Consider the following 20,571-nt stretch of genomic DNA (forward strand, 5'->3'; position numbering starts at 1 on the left):
ATTCATACACTGTCTGACCCAATAACTGTCACATTCACACACCGTCTGACCCAATAACTGTCACATTCATACACCGTCTGACCCAATAACTGTCACATTCATACACTGTCAGACCCAATAACTGTCACATTCACACACCGTCTGACCCAATAACTGTCACATTCACACACCGTCTGACCCAATAACTGTCATATTCATACACTGTCTGACCCAATAACTGTCACATTCACACACCGTCTGACCCAATAACTGTCACATTCATACACCGTCTGACCCAATAACTGTCACATTCATACACTGTCTGACCCAATAACTGTCACATTCACACACCGTCTGACCCAATAACTGTCACATTCACACACCGTCTGACCCAATAACTGTCACATTCATACACCGTCTGACCCAATAACTGTCACATTCATACACTGTCTGACCCAATAACTGTCACATTCACACACCGTCTGACCCAATAACTGTCACATTCACACACTGTCTGACCCAATAACTGTCATATTCATACACTGTCTGACCCAATAACTGTCACATTCACACACCGTCTGACCCAATAACTGTCACATTCATACACCGTCTGACCCAATAACTGTCACATTCATACACTGTCTGACCCAATAACTGTCACATTCATACACCGTCTGACCCAATAACTGTCACATTCACACACCGTCTGACCCAATAACTGTCACATTCATACACCGTCTGACCCAATAACTGTCACATTCATACACTGTCTGACCCAATAACTGTCACATTCACACACCGTCTGACCCAATAACTGTCACATTCACACACCGTCTGACCCAATAACTGTCACATTCATACACCGTCTGACCCAATAACTGTCACATTCATACACTGTCTGACCCAATAACTGTCACATTCACACACCGTCTGACCCAATAACTGTCACATTCACACACTGTCTGACCCAATAACTGTCACATTCACACACTGTCTGACCCAATAACTGTCACATTCATACACTGTCTGACCCAATAACTGTCACATTCATACACTGTCTGACCCAATAACTGTCACATTCACACACTGTCTGACCCAATAACTGTCACATTCATACACTGTCTGACCCAATAACTGTCACATTCATACACTGTCTGACCCAATAACTGTCACATTCACACACCGTCTGACCCAATAACTGTCACATTCACACACTGTCTGACCCAATAACTGTCACATTCATACACTGTCTGACCCAATAACTGTCACATTCACACACTGTCTGACCCAATAACTGTCACATTCATACACTGTCTGACCCAATAACTGTCACATTCATACACTGTCTGACCCAATAACTGTCACATTCATACACTGTCTGACCCAATAACTGTCACATTCACACACCGTCTGACCCAATAACTGTCACATTCACACACTGTCTGACCCAATAACTGTCACATTCATACACTGTCTGACCCAATAACTGTCACATTCATACACTGTCTGACCCAATAACTGTCTCATTCATACACCGTCTGATCCAATAACTGTCACATTCATACACCGTCTGACCCAATAACTGTCACATTCATACACTGTCTGACCCAATAACTGTCACATTCATACACCGTCTGACCCAATAACTGTCTCATTCAAACACCGTCTGACCCAATCACTTACATTCATACATCGTCTGACCCAATAACTGTCACATTCATACACTGTCTGACCCAATAACTGTCACATTCAAACACTGTCTGTCTGACCCAATAACTGTCACAGTCATACACTGTCTGACCCAATAACTGTCACAGTCATACACTGTCTGACCCAATAACTGTCACAGTCATACACTGTCTGACCCAATAACTGTCATCGTCAAACACTGTCTGACCCAATAACTGTCACATTCATACAACGTCTGTCCCAATAACTGTCACATTCATACACTGTCTGACCCAATAACTGTCACATTCATACACCGTCTGACCCAATAACTCTCACATTCATACACCGTCTGACCCAATAACTCTCACATTCATACACCGTCTGACCAAATTACTGTCACATTCATACACTGTCTGACCCAATAACTGTCACATTCATACACTGTCTGACCCAATAACTGTCACATTCATACACTGTCTGACCCAATAACTGTCACATTCATACACTGTCTGACCCAATAACTGTCACATTCATACACTGTCTGACCCAATAACTGTCACAGTCATACACTGTCTGACCCAATAACTGTCACAGTCATACACTGTCTGACCCAATAACTGTCACAGTCATACACTGTCTGACCCAATAACTGTCATCGTCAAACACTGTCTGACCCAATAACTGTCACATTCATACAACGTCTGTCCCAATAACTCACATTCATACACTGTCTGACCCAATAACTCTCACATTCATACACCGTCTGACCCAATAACTCTCACATTCATACACCGTCTGACCCAATAACTCTCACATTCATACACCGTCTGACCAAAATACTGTCACATTCATACACTGTCTGACCCAATAACTGTCACATTCATACACTGTCTGACCCAATAACTGTCACATTCATACACCGTCTGACCCAATAACTGTCACATTCAAACACCGTCTGACCCAATCACTTACATTCATACACCGTCTGACCCAATAACTGTCACATTCATACACTGTCTGACCCAATAACTGTCACATTCATACACTGTCTGACCCAATAACTGTCACATTCATACACTGTCTGACCCAATAACTGTCACATTCATACACTGTCTGACCCAATAACTGTTACTTTTCGCGACCTGTATATCAGCATAAAGAAATGGTAGGTACCAGGAAAATGTGGTGGTTTTGGTATACAATCAGAGCGCTGTAATTGCGGAGAAACTGGCTGACCGTTTCCTTGTGGTATTTTAGATCCTACCTAACATTTCAAGGCACCCATGGCCATTATTGGTTACAATCAAATGAGGTTGCGAGCAGCATGGGAAGTGAGCAGCCAACAGCAACTGTTACCCTTGTTCCCAGCAGGGATTTATGGGATACGTAGTTCAGTACTGGAAGCTGTTTAATTCCTGCAAAGATGTGAATGTAACGTCAGCCCAAGCTTACAGAGACAGAGCTTAGAATGGCACGCAGGAGTCCGTGGTACTGGTGGTGATGGGATTTAACACTTGGGATTCGCCACGGCGCAGGTCCAGCTGCTTGTAAACGCGGAATCATTAGCTTGGGCCGCAGTGACAGATTTAGAGTGTCAGCTCACATTCTCAGCCAATCCCTGGCCACCCATAGTGACTAAGGCTTCATACATATACCAACATATCTGAAGCATTACTTGCTGGTTTAATTATTCCACATTTACAAGGACGGCAGGAGAGAAAGACAAGCCGGCACCAGGGGGACTGCACGTCACTTATTAAATTGAACACAGCTTCACGCTGAAATGTAAAATGGTGAGGGCACCATTACCACTTCAGCCTGGCATGTTTAAACTGATTACTCTGTGTTTATTTAACTTATTAAATCTGCCTATTTTATTCTAAAGCTATATATCCGTATCTGTCACTGAGAATTTGGATCCGATTCCATGATGGCAGCGATTACAGTGAATCTGCCAGATACTTGTTACAGTTACAGCTTCTGTTACAACTATTATTTTAAAAGTTCATTTACGGAATGCAACGTTTAGTGATGGAGCCTTTTAACATAGTCTGTTTCTCAGCATGCAGCACTGCAAGTGAGTTTCAGCTCAGGAGCCAAACCTAGACTTAATTGGGGAGCTGGGCTGGAAAGTCGGAGAAAGCCCTGCATGAACGTCAGATTGAAGCTAAACCTAAACAAGCATTTCCTGCTCCATTTTAAAGTCCTAATAAAGTTGGACGAGCAGAGTTTGATGCAGAAATACTAAACAAGTCTTAGGTTCTTCCTGACTGCTAAACACTGTGCGCATGTTCTGGATACACTGTGTACGATGAGATCTATCCAGGAATTACAGCCAATTATATAATCAGCACCGACAAAATCCTCAGAATATACATTAAATTGTGCCCGCTGAGAGGGATCGTAAAACAGTAATTTGCTTCATTAACACTGGGCTAGCTAGCCATCTTTGGCTGAGTCACACAGGCCCCGCTGTGGGTTTATTAACCCATTGTCAGACAGGCCCCGCTGTGGGTTTATTAACCCATTGTCAGACAGGCCCCGCTGTGGGTTTATTAACCCATTGTCAGACAGGCCCCGCTGTGGGTTTATTAACCCATTGTCAGACAGGCCCCGCTGTGGGTTTATTAACCCATTGTCAGACAGGCCCCGCTGTGGGTTTATTAACCCATTGTCAGACAGGCCCCGCTGTGGGTTTATTAACCCATTGTCAGACAGGCCCCGCTGTGGGTTTATTAACCCATTGTCATGTACTCTTTTATTTTTCAAGATCTGTCTGATAGGTTCCCAGAAACAAAAAGTAATATGGAGCAATCAGCACGCATATTTCCATACCAACTACTCCATTTTCAGAACTCCCCGTCCTTTTGGGGGGTTATTGTGTAAATTCACCATAGATTATATGATCTCGTAGTTCATTACTTTTCTAAATGATGTGCCCATCTGAAAAAAATAGCTTTTGTTGATTCTTACAGAAATGTTTTTTTCAGCTTGTAATATAAATATATAAAATATTTCGCAGTATGTCATAATGGTAAGATATCGCAGTTTGTATTATATATTGCAGCATATAATAATAATGGTAATATATCACAGTATGTAATAATAGTTATATCTCAGTATGTAATAATAATAATATATCACACTATGTAATAATGGTAATATATCGCAGTATGTAATTATAATAATATATCACACTATGTAATAATAGTAATATATCGCAGTATGTAATAATAATAATATATCACACTATGTAATAATAGTAATATATCGCAGTATGTAATAGTAATATATCACAGTATATAGTAATATATTGCAGTATGTAATAATATTAATATAGCACACTATGTAATAATAGTGATATATCTCAGTATGTAATAGTAATATATCACAGTATATAGTAATATATTGCAGTATGTAATAATAGTAATATAGCACACTATGTAATAATAGTGATATATCTCAGTATGTAATAGTAATATATCACAGTATATAGTAATATATCACAGTATATAGTAATATATCACAGTATATAGTAATATATTGCAGTATGTAATAATAGTAATATAGCACAGTATATAATAATAGTAATATATTGCAGTATGTAATAATATTAATATAGCACACTATGTAATACTAGTGATATATCTCAGTAAGTAATAATAATAATATATCACAGTATGTAATAGTATATCTCAGTAAGTAATAGTAATATTTAACCTTCAATCCAGTACCAACACTTTATTTAGTCTACCTCAATACAAAAAGAAAGCAGCCCGATCCTCATTCTCCTACAGAGCGCCGCAATTATGGAACGACCTCCCGCAGACTTTCAAATCTTCCCCAGACCTAAAATCCTGTAAGAGATCCCTCTCTACATATCTCAAAACAGAATGCACCTGTCATGGTTTATTATATATTTCCTATCTGCTCTGTTATGTTTTGTATATATTGTGTATTAATATTGTTTTTGTATTTTATTGTACACTAATGTAACAATGCAATGATTTGTGGACCCAGGACATACTTGAAAACGAGAGAAATCTCAATGTAATAGATCGCAGTATGTAATAGTAATATATTGCAGTATGTAATAATCGTAATGTATCACACTATGTAATAATCGTAATGTATCACACTATGTAATAATCGTAATGTATCACACTATGTAATAATCGTAATGTATCACACTATGTAATAATCGTAATGTATCACACTATGTAATAATCGTAATGTATCACACTATGTAATAATCGTAATGTATCACACTATGTAATAATCGTAATATATCACACTATGTATGTATTAGCTGGCTATATGCGGCAGGCTTTATTTTTGAAATTCGACATTATTATTCTTACTATATTGCTGACGGACCAGTGTGTGACAATGATCGGCGTTACTGCTTGATGTCGGTCTGGTTATAAACTATAACCGTGTACTAAAAGGCTGTGAGTTGGGTGAAAGGCTGTTTATCTCATGTTTATCTGACATCCCACCGGGCAATGTGAGTGAGTCTATGCCAATGAAATGAAGGTGAATGTTCCCTCCTCATTAACGTAATCCTAGAATGATTACAGTTTAACGATAAGGAGACTGCGCCCAGTGTAATATAACCATCACAGTGCCATTAGCTTGCAACATCGTCGCTGGGCTGTAACGAGGCCCTTAGCCTAAAGTTAGCGATTTGGTTTTGCTATTTGTTTAGTTTTTGTTGTAATTGTTTAGTGAATAAACTTCAGAATGTTTACGTAGCTTGTTTCAATTTTGTTTCTTAAAGACATGCTGGCAATCGGAGCGCGCTGCGTGTTAATCCAAGTGTAGATTTATTTCATCGAGCCGTGTCATTTCCAAGAAGCATGAGAAATCTCCCAAATACGACCTGTGAGCACCATCAAAAATGATTATCCTGCCGATGGATTAATGGTTTGATCATTTATACTACGGATAACGAGCCGTATAGACGGCAGCTTGTGAATGGTGTGACACTAGGCTCATGGTAGTCTCTAACAGAGCTCCCCTCACTACACGGTGCCCTCGGAGAGCTCTCACTAGGTGTCACTAGAGGGTATTTATTCACGGACATTCACTTAAAGGGACTCAGTGACCCTCTCCCTCCCACCCCCCATCCCATGTTGCTGAAGGTGTTAAAACCCCTTCAGTGACTTACCTGAATCCAGGGCCATTGTCCCTTGGAGCTGGATCAGGCTCCACCCACGCTCCTTCCCCTCGCCAGCATTAGGAGACCTAATGCGCATGCGCGGCAATAGCCGCATTAGACCTCCCCATAGGAAAGCCTTATTCAATGCTTTCCTATGGGATTTTGGCGATGCTGGAGGTCCTCATGCATAGCTTCAGGACATCCAGCGTAGTTTAAAACACTTTTCGGGTTTTAAGAACCCGAAAGTCCCTCTAGTGGCTGTCTGATAGACAGGCACTAGAGGAGGACTTAACCCTGCATGGTAATTATTGCAGTTTATAAATACTTGCAGGGTTAAGGGTGATGGGAGTTGGCACCCAGATCACTCCAATGGGCAGAAGTGGTCTGGGTGCCTGGAGTGACCCTTTAACTGGGAATTATTGCGAATAAATGAGGAAATTACTCATTGTAGAGAATTATTAACCAAATATCCCAGCTGTGACTATAGTGAATTTACAGAACCTTTTCAATTCAACAATTTTTGTATATATTTTGCAATGCAGCTTTCAATTCACTGTAATTCCCTGTTTTATGAGTAAACCCCTTTGTGTAACTAATGCTTTACAAGTATTGTGAGTACTAGGATTTTACAAACTGACTGTTCAGGAAAGAAATAACCTAATATTTTCTCCCCATACACTATAATACTTTGTTTATTCTTTATTTACGAAAACAGTACATAGAACGTATAACATCACAATGTTACCTATGACAATAGGTAACACAACAATGTTAACATATCGAGATGGTTAAAAAGTCGCCGACTGAAAGAAAAACAATGAAAAGAAAGAAAACAGTCAGTTGTTTATATGTGCGAGCTGAGAACCCCGAGAGTCCACAGACGCCAATCTATGTAAGAGCACCGCAAATCACAGCCATTAATGTGTCCATAAGGATCCAGAACCCTCCACTCCATACAATCATGTTCAGCCTCTAATCTATTTTTATATTTAATAAAAAGTAAAATAGCCCAGACAGCAGGTGTTCCCAAAGTGCTGCCCTGCAGTATGAGGTATTCATGTTGGTGCTCCCTTGCCCAGGGAGAAAGGGTGGACATCATGTTGGTGCTGCCAGGCCCAGAGAGAAAGGGTGGACATCATGTTGGTGCTCCCTTGCCCGGAGAGAAAAGGTGGACATCATGTTGGTGCCTCCAGGCCCAGAGAGAAAGGGTGGACATCATGTTGGTGCTGCCAGGCCCGGAGAGAAAGGGTGGACATCATGTTGGTGCTGCCAGGCCCCGGAGAGAAAGGGTGGACATCATGTTGGTGCTGCCAGGCCCCGGAGAGAAAGGGTGGACATCATGTTGGTGCTGCCAGGCCCCGGAGAGAAAGGGTGGACATCATGTTGGTACTGCCAGGCCCGGAGAGAAAGGGTGGACATCATGTTGGTGCTGCCAGACCCGGAGAGAAAGGGTGGACATGTTGGCACTCCAATGCCCAGAGGGTCCTTATGAAAGCATTTTTATAGAGTACATAAACAGATTATTTACGGGGGCGGAGCTAGCAGCCCTCGTGCTAAGTCGCATTCCTGGCGACCTCCGGGAGAAAAGCTGACTTGAGCCCATTTTGAGGCGTGCAGAGAGCCTACAACAGAGCCCGGTCGAAACCCACCGCCTCTGGCCAGCATGGGGAAAAAAACATACAAGTCTCAGCAAAAAAAGGAGCGAGTGATCCCATAAAATCAGGAATCTGCTCCGCACTAGGCCGCAACCCAAGATGGTGGCCCCAACTCAAAGAACACCTTCCTGCACCTCAGGTGATCTAGAATATAATGCTCCAGACCCCATCCCAGAAGTCAGGGCCTCCTTGTCACATCATGCCATGTTCTGCGGAGATGTCTGGCTTTGGCTTCTGGTATCCAGTACTCTTTTTACAATTCTTGTTTAGTTTTTCTTGATGCTGGGTTTTTCTGGATTCATTCCTCTAATCTGTCCCTGGAATTCCCAGTGTCCAGGTTTCCTTTAAATGTTTGTTTTATGTTGCCACACCCGTTTGTATTCCATTTTCCTTTTGTTTCAGTCTGGACCTGCAGCAGTGTTTCAAGTCTCTGCCCTTTCTTGCAGGTAAGTGCTATTGTGGTTTAGTATGTGTCACGGCTCTCATAGCGACATCCAGACTGCCAGATGAGGTCACCCCAGAAGTGCCCAATAAGGGATTTGAACCTGGGTACTTTTTAGTCCTGGGCCTGCTGTTTCTCCTCTGAGCCCCCATACAGCCTGAAGTTTGTGTCTTGTATCTTGCCTTGTATCCAGCACTGGGGGCTGAACGTTATTCTGTGGCTGTTCCAACATTCTCAGCACACCTGTAGCTGATGGCCTCATTAGCCAGGTATAAAACACTGCCTCTCCCAGAAGGCAGTGTCAGTTCCTTGACTCTGGTGATCAGTTTGCTGTTTCCTGTTCTCCAGTTTGCTCTTGACTCCGGCTTGTTTTCGTTTATTCTGACTTCTGGCTTCCTCTGACCCTTGTCTTCCCACAACTATTCTCCTGGTTTATCCGTTCCTGTACCGCGACTCGGAATTATCCTGCACAGCCCCCGTGCACCGACTCACAGGCCAGGTGAATTCTTGCCTGACCACCTCTGCCTGTGTTTTCTTGTAAGGGTGAGCATACTTCTCTGCCTGCCGGACTCCCAACCCAGGTAAGCCCTGACAGTATGGTTCTTTTAGCATACATTAGGCAGTGTAGGACCTGCCGAATATGGGGTACATTGGCGTTGTTGGCAGGCTTATGCAATGTATGATCATATAATGTAACTAAATCCCCATACTTTTCATATATAGTGCTTAGTTATGTCTCCTCTTGTTTTGCCTATTATATATTGTCTTGTTTTAGTTTGTAATCTCAGTCCATGTACAGTCCTGTCCTGCCCCTGTTTAGTTTATGTTCCCTTATGTCTTGTGTACATATTCTGAGTTTAGCTTCCTATCCTTCTCTGGTTCTGGGTTCTACTAGTTCTGTCTTGTTTTCATGTTTGGTGCCTATCTCTAGTCTTGCCTTGTTTCTGTACTGGATACATTCTTGCTGCAGAGCCTCCCTATTCAGCTCCCGGGAGGTCTGCTTACTTCCTAGCTTCAAGTTCCTGGGATCCGCTGTAGCTGCATCAGGGTTCTGGTATGTGGCCGCACAAACGCTGGTTCTCAACACCAGAGGGCGTGTGGTTACCCTGCACCAGGCCCTGATAATCCACTTCCACGCTGGAGACTCACAACTTATCATCAGGCACTCGGGTCCCGGTTTCCATACCACCACCTGTGATACTCCTCTGCTAAGAAAGATAAAAGAGCTACAGAGGTAGATGAAGACAGTGCGACCTCAAGCATTTACTGCGTGAACTGTGAGGATATTTATGGGGTGATAATTTTTATGAAAATATTATTTGTAATATTTATCAACAAAAAAAATATATTTTTATTATATCAAAAATTGATATCTTGGCACTGTTCCCCGCTTAATGATTTAAAGCTGAAAATTACCCACTATTTTAATTCTCTTAGGTCCTAGAGGAAGTTTCACTAGAAGATTTTATCTTGCGCAGTAATCACAAATTAATTATAAAAATATAATTTATTGTGACAATTATAATTAAATAATATATGTAACATGCGTGACAATAATCTGTGAATATTTAGGTATAACATAAGTATACAATATGGCAGTGGTTTAACACAACAGACAGCTAAAAGCAACAGTTATATGCAACAGTTGTCAACAAGATTTACGACAGGACACTGCTTAGAAACAAAATTCACAGAGAAGACAGAACTTCACAGAACACAGCAGCACAGTAAAGCCATAAAAACTTTGACTGACAGTCAAATCACACTGAATTAACTCTTTCACTGCTAGCTACATTCCTCATAGGCAAGATATCCTATCATATTGCAATTTTACAATTAAAGTAATCTCATATCAGATCATTCACCATTCCTAGGACCATCCAATAAGAATAATTCTAACCAGATTTTACGTTTGCAGAATGTTAACTTTCCTAATCAAGATTATCAGAACAAGTCAATACCTCCAGAATAAAAATTTGGTATGCTAACATTTGGCAAATTTTTTTTTTTTTAATTCTTTATTTTTGTAGTGCTTATAGACGTAACAAGGTGCACATGCAGTACCCCAAAGGCAATCCACATGCTTTTGCAAACATTAAGTACAGTGAGGTATATAACAGCTTTTGCACATTTTTAGTATTAATTTGAGTAAGATCAGGATGTAACAGTGCTTGTTATTATTCTTGGCATAGTAGGTGCAATCTAAACAACTGGTTTTACATTAACGTCTGGCTACATTGGTTCTGTCATATTATGTTGAAGTCGTCGACTACAAAGTGTATGTTTAAAACTATAGTTAGGCTTAGTCTGCGCGTCTGTCGATCTGTTAACATCACAAATTCTGCATACATAAGGGTTCACGTGAGTACTACTGGTTGGCATTAAGAATTGTCTACATCGTTAACCAACATGTTATACTAGGTCGCACGTTTGTTGGTTCTAAGCCGTGGCAGGAAACATAAAAAAACATTTGGCAAATTTTACCGTTAATATATCGTTATCTTTATTCCACCAGCAGGAATTTTTATAACCATATATTCCTTAGCTAATTATGATTTCTAATAATTGAAATCTGACCAAGATTTATCCAGATATATATATTCCTGCTATTAGTAAAAATCTATTAATTCAATTCAATAAAACCAGCATAATTACCAGTTATGTTGTAGATTTTCTATCAGATGTGTAGATATATTCCAGGAATTTTGAATGCAAGTATGATGAGAGGATTGTATGAAAATATATAAATGTTTTCAGTTCTGAAGTTGTGAGTTTGAGAGAGTCTAAGAGTCAGTGTCTAATAGAGTGTTTGAGTGAGAGTCTTAAGTACAGTCCAAGAGTGTAATTGTTGTGTCCCAGTGTGTTTGACAGTGTCCTCTCTTCCCTTTGTCCTTACTTTTGAAAGGGGAAAATTATCTGCACGTCACTAGTCGATAGGACTAATAGGGAACTGTGGGTGTGTCTTCCCTACAGACTATCCTCTAGATTTTGGTGAGTAGGTGGCGCAATTACATCACCGAAAATTCTTGTCAGGGGGTCCATTTACCTTTTTGTATAATGGGTTAACTGAATTTGTGATGCTTTTTACGTCATTTTTGTCATCTCTTATGGCTACTATACATCAACAAACCTGTCATCTTCAAAGCGTTTTCCCAGTCTGAGTGTCTGCATATACCTTTTAAATCTAGCTTTCTCACATGTCAAAACTCTTAGTTTTATTTTTTATTTAGAAAGTAAAATTAATTACTTAGTGTTCTAACATTTGGTGTCTGGTTTTCTTGTGTGAAACTGTGTTTTAAGATTATTTATACTCCACTAACATTAGTAAATAATATATTTCTTCATTGATATTATATCCATGAATATTCTATATTATTAACATAGTACTAATTATATATGATTAATATACTTATAGTAAGTTTTATAAGTGGATAGTGTGTATATATATATATATATATATATATATATATATATGACAAAAGGGGGAGGAATGCTACAACCCAGAGACAAATGTATACATAAGTCACATTCCTTAGCTCAGACTTGAATGAATAGCGTGATAGAAAGAGAAATCTGTCTTAGCATTGTAATGCAAAATGGAGTCACCTCTGTTCTGAGGGTAACTGGCAGTATACGCTTTTAATTTCTGTCTTAACACAAAATGTCTACCAATATAAATCTACTGACAGAACTATTCCAAGCAGACTGCGCTGCAATCTGGGAGGACATAAATACCCTCTCCGGTCGCATAAAGTCAGTTGAAGATGAAGCTGTGATGGCCCATCAGACTCAACTTGATGCAACCCTACTCACGTAGCGCTCACCTGCCGAGTAGCAGGTTTGGAAGATACGCTATGCCGACGAAACCTGAAGATCAGGGGAGTGTGCAGCGACATTGGCACTGAAGAATAGCCTCAATACGTCTGACGCCTACTCTCCTCATTATTGCCAGGTAAGCAGGTGAAATCGATGCTCATCGAGGGGATAGAAAACAAAAAGTACAGGGTGCGCCAAGAACAAAGTGAATAAATAAAATAGATAATAGAAAAAAATACCAGGGAAACAGGCAAATGAAAGTCTCTAATTCACAGGTATATTCCTCAGAAATTCTCAAGACGTCTTGGGTCAAATCCTCATCAGCATATATGAAAGAAATAAACACACAGAGGGGACCAATGGTGCAGTAACTTAAAGGATTATGGCCACAGACAACACTGAGGTAAGAAATGCCAACTCACATTTATGGGAGCTATAACCAGCTCGAGTTAAACCAGCATACGGTGGTATTTAAACTCCCCACATGTAGGATATTCCTCTTACGATAAGTGCAGTAGGTATACAGTGTATGTATATTATATTTATATAGCGCTAACAGGTGTACTCAGCACGTTACAGGTTACATTACAGTAGAGGGAGGTACAGTACGTGCAGTAGGTATACAGTGTATGTATATTACATTTATATAGCGCTAACAGGTGTACTCAGCACTTTACAGGTTACATTACAGTAATGGGAGGTACAGTAGGTGCAATATGTTGTTTTGGAGGTGTAGCATAGGTATTTGGGGTACATCCAGGAATTGGGAAAAAGGGTGTACGGTATAATTATGTTAAGTGTTAATTAATCTAAGGGGAGGAAATGTGTGGGAGGTACATTCATGTGATTGGTTAATTTCATCCTCCCCCTGGGAGTGTCCTGTATGTACCTGTTTGTAATAAAAGCCAGGCTGGGTGTCCCAGTCCAGAGTTCCTGTTTTACCCTCAAAGTGATGTCGTCTCATTATTGGGGGGAAGGATTTATTGCATGCTGTTCCAGTTGACTGCTAGGAGTACAAGCCTATTCGTATGGTTCCTATTCAATGGTCTACAGCATTCATATGCTTGGGAGAATTTAAAAGGTTTCTCGTATTCGGTGATTGTGGTGTCTGCTGCAGTGCTTAAAGTCCTCAGGAGCGCTAGGAGCATCCTTCAACGGAGGTACCCAGTCGGGGTGCCAGGCGATCCGTTACAGGGACTTTTTGGGATTGTAGCGAAACCGACCTCGCCACGTGTCCTTGGAGGGGGCCGATTGCCCGCCTCTTGCCTTTGGACTATGGATCAGACTTTATGGGAATGTGATACCCCAGATAGCTATACCATGGAGCCTATTCATAATGAAAGACTATGGGAAAGACTTTAGCTCCATGGCAATTGTACTGTGTGAGTAGGATCTGCGCGCTATTCGGTAGTTTTGTGCGCGCAGATCCCAGCTATCTGGGGATAGGTGAAATGTCTGTGTGTTATGTGTAAAAGGTTCATATGCTGCATCGGTTCGGTGATTGTGGTGTCTGCCAGAGTGCTTGGAGTCCTCAGGAAGCACTAGGAGCATCCATTAACGGAGGTACCAAGTCGGGGTGCCAGGCGATCCGTTACAATATTTATATAGCGCTAACAGGTGTACTCAGCACTTTACAGGTTACATTACAGTAAAGGGAGGTACAGTAAGTGCAGTAGATATACAGTGTATGTATATTATATTTATATAGCGCTAACAGGTGTACTCAGCACTTTACAGGTTACATTACAGTAGAGGGAGGTACAGTAAGTGCAGTAGGTATACAGTATTTATATATTATATTTATATAGCGCTAACAGGTGTACTCAGCACTTTACAGGATACATTACAGAAATGGGAGGTACAGTAGGTGCAGTAGGTATACAGTGTATGTATATTTTATTTATATAGTGCTAACAGGTGTACTCAGCACTTTACAGGTTACATTACAGTAGAGGGAGGTACAGTAAGTGCAGTAGGTATACAGTGTATGTATATTTTATTTATATAGTGCTAACAGGTGTGTACTCAGCACTTTACAGGTTACATTACAGTAGAGGGAGGTACAGTAAGTGCAGTAGGTATACAGTGTATGTATATTTTATTTATATAGTGCTAACAGGTGTGTACTCAGCACTTTACAGGTTACATTACAGTAGAGGGAGGTACTGTAAGTGCAGTAGGTATACAGTGTATGTTTATTATATTTATATAGCGCTTACAGGTGTACTCAGCACTTTACAGGTTACATTACAGTAGAGGGAGGTACAGTAAGTGCAGTAGGTATACAGTGTATGTATATTATATTTATATAGCGCTAACAGGTGTACTCGGCACTTTACAGGTAACATTACAGTAGAGGGAGGTACTGTAAGTGCAGTAGGTATACAGTGTATGTTTATTATATTTATATAGCGCTAACAGGTGTACTCGGCACTTTACAGGTTACATTACAGTAGAGGGAGGTACAGTAAGTGCAGTAGGTATACAGTGTATGTTTATTATATTTATATAGCGCTAACAGGTGTACTCAGCACGTTACAGGTTACATTACAGTAGAGGGAGGTACAGTAAGTGCAGTAGGTATACAGTGCATGTATATGTTATTTCTATATGATGTAATTTATATGATGCATCCCATTACATTCAGCCATCAGCTTGTGCAGCACTCCAGGGGTTAATGGTAAATTTGACGTTATCGTGCTTCCTGTCATGTTTAATGACATCTGACGTCACAACAGCCAGGATTGTAAACATCATGATGGGGGCAGGGGGAGAAAAATTAACCCCCCCAGTCCCATCTGGCACAGAAGTCGGATTTCCATGTGTCCCAGTCCTGAAAGGGTTAACTGTTCCCAACGTTCCATCCGCCTTGTTTACCTTTTATTGGATACACAGTATCTGCCGAGACGGTAAACATTCTCCCAGGGCCTCCTAGATGGGGCCCATCCACCGCACTACACACAGACACCTTTAGCAGGCTCATCATAGTGAGCATTAGATCTCATGCCAGGCTCCAGGATGTGGGCATGCTGGTACAATACACAGAATGGTGCTGCTCACAGTATAAGGTGACATTCTACAAGGACATTAATCACTTTATATCATCATCACAGAGCATGCCAGCAAGCTGGGTGCCATCCTGGCAGGATCAATTAATGTCACACCCCAACATGATCCTTTCTGGACAAGGTGAGCCCACACTGCACCCCACATTGCTGGCTCTGCCAGGGTCAAACCACACTGCACCCCACATTGCTGGCACTGCCAGGGTCAAACCACACTGCACCCCCACATTGCTGGCACTGCCAGGGTCAAACCACACTGCACCCCACATTGCTGGCACTGCCAGGGTCAAACCACACTGCACCCCCACATTGCTGGCACTGCCAGGGTCAAACCACACTGCACCCCACATTGCTGGCACTGCCAGTCAGCCCACACTGCACCCCACATTGCTGGCTCTGCCAGGGTCAGCCCACACTGCACCCCACATTGCTGGCACTGCCAGGGTCAAACCACACTGCACCCCACATTGCTGGATCTGCCAGGATCAGCCCACACTGCACCCCACATTGCTGGCTCTGCCAGGATCAGCCCACACTGCACCCCACATTGCTGGCTCTGCCAGGGTCAGCCCACACTGCACCTCACATTGCTGGCTCTGCCAGGGTCAAACCACACTGCACCCCACATTGCTGGCACTGCCAGGGTCAAACCACACTGCACCCCACATTGCTGGCACTGCCAGGGTCAAACCACACTGCACCCCACATTGCTGGCACTGCCAGTCAGCCCACACTGCACCCCACATTGCTGGCTCTGCCAGGGTCAAACCACACTGCACCCCACATTGCTGGCACTGCCAGTCAGCCCACACTGCACCCCACATTGCTGGCACTGCAGTAATCAGTGTGTCACACAGGCATGTTGGGGGGGCTGGGGTTTCTGTACCAGCATCAACAAAGAGAGGAGACAGGCTCTTACCTGGCACCAAGGATGGGGCGGGGGGCATATTCTGGGGAGCAAGCAGAATGCACCATCTTTAATGGGATCCTGGGATCCAGCCTCAATTTGCATTAAAAGAAAACAGAGAGAGGAGGGGACAGCATCTACAGGGGAGGGAGGAGAGAGAGAGAGAGACAGCATCTACAGGGGAGGGAGGAGAGAGAGAGAGAGAGAGAGAGAGAGAGCATCTACAGGGGAGGGAGGAGAGAGAGAGCATCTACAGGGGAGGGAGGAGAGAGACAGCATCTACAGGGGAGGGAGGAGAGAGACAGCATCTACAGGGGAGGGAGGAGAGAGACAGCATCTACAGGGGAGGGAGGAGAGAGAGAGCATCTACAGGGGAGGGAGGAGAGAGAGAGCATCTACAGGGGAGGTAGGAGAGAGATAGCATCTACAGGGGAGGGAGGAGAGAGACAGCATCTACAGGGGAGGGAGGAGAGAGACAGCATCTACAGGGGAGGGAGGAGAGAGACAGCATCTACAGGGGAGGGAGGGGAGAGAGCATCTACAGGGGAGGGAGGGGAGAGAGAGCATCTACAGGGGAGGGAGGGGAGAGAGAGCATCTACAGGGGAGGGAGGGGAGAGAGAGCATCTACAGGGGAGGGAGAGGAGAGACAGCATCTACAGGGGAGGGAGGGAGAGAGACAGCATCTACAGGGGAGGGGGGAGAGAGACAGCATCTACAGGGGAGGGGGGAGAGAGACAGCATCTACAGGGGAGGGAGGGGAGAGAGAGACAGCATCTACAGGGGAGGGAGGGGAGAGAGAGACAGCATCTACAGGGGAGGGAGGGGAGAGAGAGACAGCATCTACAGGGGAGGGAGGGGAGAGAGAGACAGCATCTACAGGGGAGGGAGGGGAGAGAGAGACAGCATCTACAGGGGAGGGAGGGGAGAGAGAGACAGCATCTACACGGGAGGGAGGAGAGAGAGAGAGAGAGACAGCATCTACAGGGGAGGGAGGAGAGAGACAGCATCTACAGGGGAGGGAGGGGAGAGCATCTACAGGGGAGGGAGGGGAGAGCATCTACAGGGGAGGGAGGGGAGAGAGAGCATCTACAGGGGAGGGAGGGGAGAGACAGCATCTACAGGGGAGGGAGGAGAGAGACAGCATCTACAGGGGAGGGGGGAGAGAGCATCTACAGGGGAGGGGGGAGAGAGACAGCATCTACAGGGGAGGGGGGAGAGAGCATCTACAGGGGAGGGGGGAGAGAGACAGCATCTACAGGGGAGGGGGGAGAGAGACAGCATCTACAGGGGAGGGAGGGGGAGAGAGACAGCATCTACAGGGGAGGGGGGAGAGAGACAGCATCTACAGGGGAGGGAGGGGGGAGAGAGACAGCATCTACAGGGGAGGGAGGGGGGAGAGAGACAGCATCTACAGGGGAGGGAGGGGGGAGAGAGACAGCATCTACAGGGGAGGGAGGGGGGAGAGAGACAGCATCTACAGGGGAGGGAGGGGGGAGAGAGACAGCATCTACAGGGGAGGGAGGAGAGAGAGAGAGAGAGACAGCATCTACAGGGGAGGGAGGGGGAGAGAGACAGCATCTACAGGGGAGGGAGGGGGGAGAGAGACAGCATCTACAGGGGAGGGAGGGGGGAGAGAGACAGCATCTACAGGGGAGGGAGGGGGGAGAGAGACAGCATCTACAGGGGAGGGAGGGGGGAGAGAGACAGCATCTACAGGGGAGGGAGGGGGGAGAGAGACAGCATCTACAGGGGAGGGAGGGGGGAGAGAGACAGCATCTACAGGGGAGGGAGGGGGGAGAGAGACAGCATCTACACGGGAGGGAGGGGAGAGATACAGCAGTGATTAAAGGGACACTCCAGGCACCCAGACCACTTCTGCTCATTGGAGTGGTCTGGGTGCCAACTCCCACTACTCCTAACCCTGCAAGTGTAATTATTGCAGTTTTCTATAAACTGCAATAATTACCTTGCAGGGTTAACTCCACCTCTAGTGACTGTCTACTAAGCAGCCACTAGAGGTCACTTCCTGATTTCTAGCACAGGAAACCTGTGCTAGAGCGTCGCTGGACGTCCTCACGCTGTGTGAGGACCTCCAGCGTCGCTCATTTCCCCATAGGAAAGCATTGAAATTATTTTTCAATGCTTTCCTATGGGGAGCGCTAATGCGCATGCGCGGCATTGCCACGCATTAGGTCTCCTCGGCCGGTGGGCGGGATCAGTCTCGCCCACCGGCCGACGCAATACAGAGGAGGAGCGGCGCGGAGGAGGAGACAGCGGCGAGGGACATCGCCGCTGCCTCAGGTAAGTGACTGAAGGGGTTTTCACCCCTTCAGTAACTGGGGATTGGGGGGTGGGAGGGAGAGGATCGTTTTCCTGGCACTGGAGTTTCCCTTTAAGCTCTCCTGCAGAATGTACGGGTGTCTCACCCCAGCTCTAGCCGAGACTTGGAGAAGGATGAGAATTGCTGAGCCTTTAGTTTACAGTTATGTAAAAACAGGAATGTAAAATCTATTCTATACAGAAATTGATTCTCAAAACCCGTGCGATTCCATTAACTCCCACTCAGCTGGGGTTTAGGGGATGTGTGGGACAGACGTTCTCTCTATAACCGCGCCAGGACATTTTCCTCTGTAATTGATCTGCCTATTTTACATAGAGAAGCAGTGCGGATCTATGACTCCACTCCCCTAATTGTGTGCTTCTCTAGACAAAGTATTTACAGGGGTTGGCATCTTTAGCTGCGCGTGATGTCGCTGAAGCAGTTATAGGCGTGTTCTCTGCAATGTAAACTAGAATAGTAAGAGGGCTGAGGCGGTGCACCCAAACCACTGACCTTAGAATCTGCAGATTTTTTTTTGTTTGGTGTCATATTTAATTGACTTATTCTAAATACACAGAGCAATCTACAAATACGTCTTCTATTTCTTAGTTTACCATAATATTTTATTATTATTATTAAAGGGACACTATAGTCACCATCACAACTTTAGCTTAATGAAGTGGTTTTGGTGTACAGATCACGTCCCTGCAGTCTCACTGTTAAATTCTCTACCATTTAGGAGTTAAATCACTTTGTTTATACAGCCCTAGCCACACCTTCCTGCATGTGAGTTGGACAGCCTTCCTAAACACTTCCTGTAAAGAGTCATCTAATGTTTAAACTTCTGACAGATTGTTGTATTGTCTGATCACAAGCAGCAATGTAAATATTAGATATGTCTGATATACACACATTTAACCATGAATTGTGGTGAATTTATAAAAGAATAGTACATTTTACAAATCTTTCAAGGTCTCACATACTCCCTGATTACACAATACTTTGAAGGTTTTGTGACGGGATCATGTCCTGTTACAGTGATAATATAGTTTACATTGTTACAATATCCACTGCAACGTTTTTACAGGCTTCCCGATCTAATACCACCTAAGGCAGTGATGGCGAACCTATGGCACGCGGCCACAGGTCCGCCATCACTGCAGAATAGGCGCCTGCCTGCCCGAAACGGCAGGCGCCTATTCTGCTTCCGGGTCGGGAGGCAGGGGGAGGGATCTGTGTAGCAGCCTGTCCTCCCGCGCGATGCTGTGTGGAGTGTTGCCGAGCGTTACCATGGCAACGCTCCACACAGCATCGCGCGGGAGGACATGGGAGCTGCTACACAGATCCCTTCCCCTGCAGTACTTACCACCACCGGACCACCAGGGATGGCTGTGTCCCCCCCCCCCCCCCCCCCACACTTCATTGAAGGTAAGAAGGAGGGGGGTGGGATACTAACACACCACCCCTACCCCCCACAGCAGCACCCTACCCACCACAGCACCACCCCTACCCCCTACAGCACCACCCCACCCCCAGCAGCACCCCTACCCCCCA

General features: G+C 44.1%; 1 protein-coding gene across 1 annotated transcript in view; it reads right to left on the reverse strand.

Moving 5' to 3' along the window:
- The window catches only part of BAHD1 (bromo adjacent homology domain containing 1), a 180,078-nt gene extending 162,707 nt beyond the window's left edge, over positions 1-17,371 (reverse strand). Inside the window, exons 1-2 of the mRNA XM_063440344.1 lie at positions 17,355-17,371; positions 16,709-16,870 (exon numbers count right to left, since the gene is read on the reverse strand). The gene's annotated coding sequence lies outside the window, so the exon portion shown is untranslated. The remainder of the gene's footprint in view (positions 1-16,708; positions 16,871-17,354) is intronic.
- Positions 17,372-20,571: the final 3,200 nt, after the last annotated feature.

The sequence above is a fragment of the Pelobates fuscus genome, chromosome 13 (genome assembly GCF_036172605.1).
Source record: "Pelobates fuscus isolate aPelFus1 chromosome 13, aPelFus1.pri, whole genome shotgun sequence".
In the NCBI taxonomy this organism is placed as follows: domain Eukaryota; kingdom Metazoa; phylum Chordata; class Amphibia; order Anura; family Pelobatidae; genus Pelobates; species Pelobates fuscus.